We start from the raw sequence: 7,691 nt of genomic DNA, 5'->3' as shown, positions 1-7,691 counted from the left end.
AGCAGGACAAAGGTCAAGAAAGGCTAAATGGTACAAGTGAGTTCCGTGAAGGTATATTCCCAGTATTCCTGCTCTTCATGTGTTGCTACTCCTCCCTCTACTCACTCGCATGGCTGAGGTGTCATGAAGTATACAGGATGAAGTAACATACTTCTTACATAGGGAGAAATCATGAGTCGAGAAACCAAGGGGTGGACATGGGGATGGCACTCCTCACTATCACACTAAATTTGTTAGCGAAGTTTGTGCTTCCAATCTTTATGACTCCATGCATTGCAGACTTAGAAATTTTAGCCTCCAAGGAAGAATGTGTCTACCAGGAAACACTACAATTAGCTCCCTGAATTGAAAGCTGAGGCTCTAACTTAGCCATTTGTGGTTTCTATTCCCTCTGAATGAACAAGCTAAAAAATGGGATTACTATGTTGCTTAGAGTACTTGCTCTAGATCTTAAAGGGAAATAATATTGCTACAACACGTTGAGTCTGGAAGGAGTAGGAATTGAGCACAAGGGATACCATAAGGTGACTTATGGTACTCTTATTTCCAATAGTCATATAGACTGATGGAAAACCATTGCAACTCGATGCAGATAAAAACTACTTAAGGATAAAATCCCTCGAAAATGGATGTTTGCATCTCTCACCAAAGTTTAAGAACCTGGACTGAGTAGTGAATGAAAACAAAAAGAAACATGGGCACATTAATGGAGGAGGAAAATTTAAATACCATCCATAAAGAAACTGAATTTCAACTATAGTACAAACAAAGATAGAAGTACCTATGTGAATCACCTTCCGTGTTGTATTATGCACGTATTTGTATATTTTAACAAATATGACTCTCCTTTTTTCTCCCTTTCCCTCACTTTTTCATATAGAGTATGTGTATTGTGATCAGGTTCACAATTTATTCTGTAAGTTACATAATATTAATGCAAATTCATGCCAGAGCTAGAGGAGCAATAGATATCATCCCTGAATCCTTAGCTTGAAGCTAGATATAATATCCAATGAGAATCTGGGGAGGAAATAAGCTGTTTGGGATTAAGAGGTAGCTGAATTGCATTAGGGGCTTTTTCTTTTAAAAGTACAAATATGGAAAGAAGAGTGTACATTGATGTTGATCTGGAAAAGGGGTGAACTGTAAAAGGACATTGGTCATTCTTTTGGGACCACTTCCTACATTTGGAAAAATCCACCATCTTATGAGTCTGCCTCCCATTATAACAGCTGAAATGACGGATTCTTAGTTTCTCAGACTCCCTGTAGCCAGGATGTAGATGTCTGGGCTAGAGTTGATCTATCAGAAGCACCCACCCTGGACTTCGAATCAGGAGCTAGTGATGCAAAGAAACCAGCAGGTACTAAGTTATGTTCTCTCTGGTATCATTGACGATTCTAGTACTATTGAATTCCTGGTACAGCCACGGGAGGATCCTGGTGGAGAGTATCTAATTTAAGGGTATGTTTCTGGCTGAGTAGCTTTGATCATGGAACTTCAGCCCTCATGATGGCCCAGTATCTTTTGGATAAATTATTATACAGATCAAATTAGCAAAAGCTGATTTTGCTTTACTTGAAATAAAAAACTATGATTGATGCATAGGTCACAGAATGAGCTGGTGACCGTATTTTCATGAATCAGATATCTATTCCTGCATAACAAACCACCCCCTAAACTAGTGACTTAAAACAATAACAATTTATTATTTCTCATAATCCTGTGAGTTAGTATGGTGGTTCTTCCACCACTCACTGTAGCTTCCTTCATTCAGCCGGCAGGCTGACCTAAGCTCTGCTGAGATGGCTGGTCCTCTCTCTTCATGCATTCTCCCATTCTCAAGGGACTAGACCAGATTTATTCACAGCACGATGATCTCAAGGCTTCAGGAGGATGAGAGCTGAAGGTGCAGAGCCTCTTAAGACCAAAGCTTAGAAGGCATACCAGTCAGTTCTGCCACATTCTATTGGACCAATCAAGCCACAAAGCCAAGGAGAGGGGAAATAGACTCTATTTGTCTATAAGAGGACACAGCATCACATTGCAAAGAAACATGTTCACAGAGTTAGGAGAAGTTATTGGGGCTATCTTTGCAGACAATCTGGTGTTCATGGGATCACATGACTGAAATGTGCAGAATCCAGGACGTTGGGATCCAGGTGCTCAAGCATTGTCAGAATTTATATATATATATATAATTTATTTGAGAGAGCTAGCACAAGCAGGTAGGAGGGGCAGAGGGAGAGGGAGAAGCAGGCTCTCCACTAAGCAGGGGCTTGATCCCAGGAGTCCAGGATCATGAGCTAAGCCAAAGGCAGATGCCCAACTGACTGACCCACCCAGGCGCCCCTGTCAGAATTCTGTCTCTCTTCTTCTCTACACTTGATTGGAAAAACAGTCATCAGCAGCTCCGAATGACAGGGACCCTTATGGACTATGACCATGGGACAGCTCCATGAAAACCACTTAGTATGAGTACAAAGAGGAATTCTGTCAATCAGAAGAAAGAGGAAAAGGTGCAGGAGAGACAGTAGCAGAGGCGAGATTTGAGTTCAGACGTTATGTCTCCCAGACCCGGGCTTTTTCCACTGTAGTAATTGCCTATAATTGCTTCACATTCCAGATGGAAAGAGAGGAAGGAGAGTTGGATACTAATACCCTGGAAGCCCTGTCCCAGTCTTTCAGCTTTGGGAGGATTTGTCCTGACTATGTAGAGGTGTGTCCCATCTCAGGGGAACCCTAGAAGGCAAGACTTTGGAAAGTAATTCATTCCTGCAAATCATTCACCATCTCCTGATAGTAGTTTCTATGTAGTTTGGGCAATTAGAAGAAAGACATTTCTTTTATATTACTTGTATCAATTTATTACTTACATCGATTATACTATATTACTTATATCAATATTAACTCAGCTTCTTTGAAGATTGAGATTGGAATTTTCTAAGATTTATTTATTTATTTATTTATTTGTCAAAGAGAGAGAGCACAAGCTGGGGGGAGCAGCAGGCACAGGGGTAAGCAGGCTCCCCACTGAGTAAGGAGTCTGATGCAAGACTCTATCCCAGGACCCTCGGATCATGACCTAGGCGAAGGCAGCCTCTTAACCAACTGAGCCACCCAGGCACCCCTAAACACTGAGAGTTGAATTTTGAGCCCTCCCCAACCATCCATGTTTCTCCTCTCCGAGCTCAAGCTTCTGGCAAATTTCTGTGTGATCCAACTCTCTACTTACTTGGTTTGGTGACTTCACGCAAGTCACTGAATCTCTGTGAGCCTCGGCATCCTCATGAGTAAAGTAGGGTTGACCCTCTCTACCTTTAAGGAGAATTGTGAGGATTAAATGAGATAATATATACATTATCAGTTCCCCTCCCTGTTACCAGAAGAAAGCTCTGAACCTTCCATCTTGCCTACTTTTTTTTTTTTTGAAGATTTTATTTATTTATTTGACAGAGACAGCCAGCGAGAGAGGGAACACAAGCAGGGGGAGTGGGAGAGGAAGAAGCAGGCTCTTAGTGGAGGAGCCTGATGTGGGGCTCGATTCCAGAACGCTGGATCACGCCCTGAGCCAAAGGCAGCTGCTTAACGACTGCGCCACCCAGGCGCCCCCATCTTGCCTACTTTAAACACACATTCAAGTCCTCTCTATCTACACACACCTCTTCCTTTCTTTATCATAGTTCCACAACGCTGGCCCATCAGAAAGCTGCCCCTTACCAGATTCTTCCTACTCCATGACTCCCATAACCCATGCTCCTATCACACTCATGCTCCCAGTTTAGGCTCCTCCCTCTCATATTCAGTGTCCTTCCCTCTACGTGGGTTCTCCCCCCTTGGAATCTCTATATGCTCACACTGAACATAGGGCGGGAGGGGAGGGTGGGGATGAGCTCCTCAGGTCTCCATGGAGGCAAGGTCCTGGATGCAGGGAGAGCCCCAGACCCTCAGACACAGCTGCAACCTAACAGCGCACCCTCTCCACACCTCTCAGAGGTCAGTTGTCTCAAATGCCTCACAAAATCTCCAGCCAGTGAAACGAGATCTTTTGCCCACTTCTTCTCAATAAGGCCTTATTCCATGTCTCCAGATGCTCCCTTTGATCTGAGCTGACCCTTTCCCCAGTCTGTGGGTAATCTCAGTCTCCATTAAATTCTGCTCCAGATCCATCTAGAGCCATGTTAATTAAACACAAAGTTGTCACCATGTTCTCAACCCAGCCTCCTTCACAGGAGCACGGTGACCCAAGAGCCCTTCCCATGTGCCAGCAAGCTTTGTTTTGTCCTACTTAGATAACTTTAACTGCATGTTGGCCAGGAACCAGGCACAGCTAACTCCATCCCTCCCTGTCTGAGGCAGAGATAGTCTCTCAATGCCCTTCAATCATCACTTTATCAGGGACCAATGATGAAGTGATAAGCAAACACTCAGAAACGTGCAAAGGATTCATTCATTCATCAACAAATGCTTCCTGAGCAAGATCTCCTATGTGCCAGGCACATTTGTTGTTGCTGGGTATATAGCAGGAAACCAGAGAGACCAAGTCCCTGCTCTCATAAAATTTACATTCCAGTTTGGCCTTAGTAATACCAGGTTTTCAATCTTGGCCATACACTAGAAATACCTGGAGAATTTTAGAAATCCTAGTACCTAAGCAGTATATCAGACCAATTAAATTAGAGTTTCTAGTATTTTTAAAAGATCTTCAAATGATTCCTATGTGAAGCTGCAAATACTTCCTCTGATGCCTGAGATTATCAATCTTAAACCCTTTAAGTAGACTGGGATGAGATGTGTCTCGAGTGACTGTCACCTGAAGCTTCAGTAATAGAATTTCTGCAAGGAGGGAAGGGACTGCCCTGCTATGCTTTGTTCTTACCAGGCCATATCTCACTGATTCATTAACAGGAATGTGGACAAGCCATCGAGAGGCTAGGTTGGTCCTGAAGCTCTGTCGTAGGAGGAACTGAGAAGGTGTCACTTGGGAAAGAAGATTCTAGGTATAGGTAAAGGCTTTCTCCAAATTTTTAAAAGGTTGCTTGTGGTTGAGGACCCAAATCTGTCCCACCAGTGGACAGGAGGCTAAAGGAAGGCAGACTTCAGCCCCAACTCTCGACAATCACAATTATCCAAAGATGCACAGAGCTGCTATGTGGGACAGTAAGGTCCCCATCACCGGAGGCTATTCAGCATTGCCTGGACAACTGCGCAGTGGTGAGGGGAGTGGGAGAGCGGAGAGCACTGAATTAGCCATGACTGATCTGTCCGTGAGAATGACCTGTATTTTACAGACTTTGGGAGAGGCAAGTGGGTGGCCAGCAATAGCGGTCAAATCTCCTCAACACCGTATAGTTGGGTCATGGTTTGAGGATGTTTCTAGGGCAGTCTTCTCCCTGGCACAACCATCCCCAGTGGATACGGAGTTAACCCCACAGCTTTCAGATTCTATGGCAGTAGGTGTCAGAACAATCATTCAGACATGGGCCTTAGGAAGTAGTATTCTAAAAGAAGAAGAAGTACCCAAAAAGAAGAAGTATCCAAAAAGAAGAAGGAGAACGGGAATGAGAGAGAAAAGAAGAAAGAAGAGAAGAAGAAACAGTAGTAGTAGTAGTATCACACAGCAGCTAAGAGCCAGGAAGGACCTGGAACCAAGCAGCAGAGTTTAACTGCTGGCTCCACCTCTTGCCACCAGCGTGATTTGGGCAAGTTCCTTAATCCCTCCGTGCCTCAGTTTCTTCAGGATTCATACAATGAGGAAAACAAAATTACCTACACAGAGTTAATAGAAGGATTAAATGAGTCAATCCTGAGTGTGCAAAGAGCTTATAAGAGTGCCTACCATTGAGTACTTGCCCGTAACTGTGAGCTATTATCATTTTCAGGAAGGACTGGATTTTGTCATTTTTCCCTCTAGTAAGTCATTGTCATGTTTGTTACTACAGTAAAGGGACACCCAATTTGGCCCTCAAGTGGGCCTTATCACCATGCCTGAGAGGTGTTCTGTTTACGCAGAGTCTACCAGTGAAGATTAAACAAGGTCTAGCTCTGGATATTGAAGGTTGCTGTTCATCACAAGCTGCCTTGGAGTAAGCACGCACACATGCACACACACACACACGTGCACAGATGCTTGCACACACAGACAAAATCCATCATCTAAAAAAGTTTCAAAACTCTTCTCTCTCTCCTTTTGATCGTTCCCCCTCCCCCCTACCAAAAAAAGAAAAATATCATACTACTCTCTAAAGAAGTGATCAAATCATTGTCCCTGGAGCTGTAACACTGGCATTTCAAGTCCTGAAGAAACTCTCCCCGAGAGGAAAGGGAAAAGCTGATAGGCTCACATCGTCTCTCATCAAAAGAGGCTGTTGGCTCTGAAAGGTAGAGAAAGCCACTGGCCTTGAGTAGCTCACAGCATCCCTGGATGACTGCGAGATCTCTAGGAACTTGGCCACTGCTGTCACCACCCTGTCCATACAAAATCACGCAGAGCACAAAGTCTGCAAGCTGAAAGTGGTCTAACTGCCCCCCCCACCCCAGTTCAGTTCCTCTTGCTCTCTTGCTCTCTTCTGTAGTTTAGACACAATGAGGGGCCTTCTGCTAACTGGATACTTGTCCTCGGGGCCAATCAGAGCCTGGGACTAGGGGCTCCTTAAATTGGTGATAAAGCTCTAAGTAGTGTGTCCTTGAATCAAGTGACTCCTTCTTAGCAAAGCCTGGGCCTGACTCTTGGACCCAGGATCTCCTTATCTGAAGAAAAATGCTTTATGGAACAGAGGGAGGTTCAAGAGTTATTCCTTACCCCCTGGAGCTGACTTGAAAACAACCCTAACCCTTAGGGAAGGTGACAGCAAGAGGGAAAGCTGGTTCTAGGGTCTCAGCACATTCAGTCCTCCTATAGAAAGGTAAGGTGTGAGAAGAAACGTAAGTGATGGCTCAACTGGCTTTGGGAGGTCTTAGTTCTGGCATCAGTTCTGTTACAAATTAGCTGATTGACCTTGGCCAATCCCCTCTCTGGGCACAACTTCCTTTTCTATAAAATCAAAGGATACACTAACAGATATCTGAGAAGAATTCTGGATTTGGTTGTCTAAGATTTTAAGAGGCTAAGAAAGATTGTGCTCTTGGGAAGTATGGCAGTTAGCCAGAGGAAGAGGTGGTAGAGAGGGGTAGGTGAGATCGGTCCAGAGCCCAGGAAAGGGGCTGAAGGGTGTCCTATCCAAGCAAAGATGTCTGTTCAAAGCCTGACTCCTCACTCTCTAGGCCAGTGGGTATCAAGCCATTTGCCTGGTAAGCAAGCTAAGAGGGGTGAGTGGTTAAATACTCATCTGCTCCTTACGTGAATCTGCAAAGACACAGCAGAGCAATGTTTTCAGCCTCTGGGAATTCTGCCCTGGGCCTGGAGGATAGAGTGAAGCAAGTGAAAGACCTCAGAGGCCCCACCACTAAGCTTAATTCCAATGTGAAGCCATCAGAACTACAGCTTGAATTCTGAGCAGCCCTGGTCTCATGGGGCTTATGGCTCCTCCTGGCTGCCTGAGAAATTATTCACTTGGATAAACCCAAATTAAACTTAGGAAAGTAGCATATTTCTCTATATCCCTCTCCCTAGATGTCTACAGAGTTTCTCCACTGCTCCACACTTCCAAAATCCTTTCTCTCTCCCCCCAAGCCCTTAAGTCATAGCCCTG

Source organism: Ursus maritimus, unplaced genomic scaffold, assembly GCF_017311325.1.
Source record: "Ursus maritimus isolate PB19 unplaced genomic scaffold, ASM1731132v1 scaffold_12, whole genome shotgun sequence".
Lineage (NCBI taxonomy): Eukaryota > Metazoa > Chordata > Mammalia > Carnivora > Ursidae > Ursus > Ursus maritimus.
This window is presented reverse-complemented; position numbering follows the sequence as displayed.